We start from the raw sequence: 1340 nt of genomic DNA on the forward strand, positions 1-1340 counted from the left end.
GTTTAACCCAAGAAATTTTTTGCAGGAAACAACAGCTTTTATTTTCTTAACTTTAAATTTAATTAAAGTAAATTTTCTGAGCAAGAAAATGCTATTTTTCGCCTAATTTTGAGCTAAATTCTCAGTTTTATGAGCAAAATAAACAATCTCACCTTTTTTGGGTGTGATTACAGCTAAAAACCAGCAGGTGGCGGCTATGTCACACAAACACAGCTCTGAAAAGAACCCGTGACGTTTCACCCCTCCCTCGGGGAAACTCACGTTCAGTGACGTCTGACGTATGACGTCGTGACGTCGTGACGCTACGTTGTGCTTCCTGACACAAGATGGCGGCTGCACTCGGACACAGAACCAGCAGCTTCGCACCTACGGAGCCAAACCTCCGTTTTACGCTTACCAGCGTAATTTTATTTAGCTCCACGCAACCCCAGACCAGGGCAAGCGATTTATAAGCTAAAACCGTGATTCTCACGGAAACAGGGCAAGACTTTTCTGCGCGCAGCAGCTTTCAAGACTGAATAAAACTCGTCTGAACAACGCCTAGGCACAAACAACTAAGTTTCTTAGCCTCAAACAGCGCTGATAACTCCCTACACATTATGTTTATTTATATAAACCGTGGTGACATGCTTCTCAAGTTGCGATCTTAAGAACTTTGTCATGGAGTTAAAACTGGAGTACACTTACGCGTATGCGCAATTACGCACGTACCCAGACCAGACTTACGGTTCTAAACCCAAACGGTATGAACACACTGGATTTATAAAGGATCCCTTTTAACTCATTCATCCACAGATGTGAGCACAATGCATGCAATCACTCGCTTCTCAAGCGAAACACGGTTGCTGCTTCTCAGAGAGTCTGGCGGCGCAGAGCTCTAGCAGAACCTCCTGTCTGCGCGCGGCGGCGCAGAGAGAACCAAAACTGGACCGCAGCGGGTCCAAACGCACATTTGCCAGGATAAACAGATATTATCAGAACCAATTCTGCAGTACTTGAAACTGTATTCTGAACACACAAGCAAAGCCGTTTTTCTTTAAATAAACCTCATGCCAAGGTGGAAAAATTAATAATAATTTTTTCAGATTCATGAACAGAATTAATATCTCATCAAACTAAGATCATAAAGCTACCTGTATTCTCCACCATTTTTATGTAAGGACTTACTCTATGAAATTAAAAACCAGCTCAGTCTCACAAAGTAATCTTACGCAAGATCTTTTGCGTTATGAAATCTCAGAAATGACGGTCCATCACTCTGTCCATGAAATTGAAAAAAAATTGTGACCTGAACGTATTTCTCTAAATAAAGCAATTTATTTTAGATATATGAACAAGAT

The sequence above is a fragment of the Austrofundulus limnaeus genome, unplaced genomic scaffold (genome assembly GCF_001266775.1).
Source record: "Austrofundulus limnaeus strain Quisiro unplaced genomic scaffold, Austrofundulus_limnaeus-1.0 Scaffold629, whole genome shotgun sequence".
Lineage (NCBI taxonomy): Eukaryota > Metazoa > Chordata > Actinopteri > Cyprinodontiformes > Rivulidae > Austrofundulus > Austrofundulus limnaeus.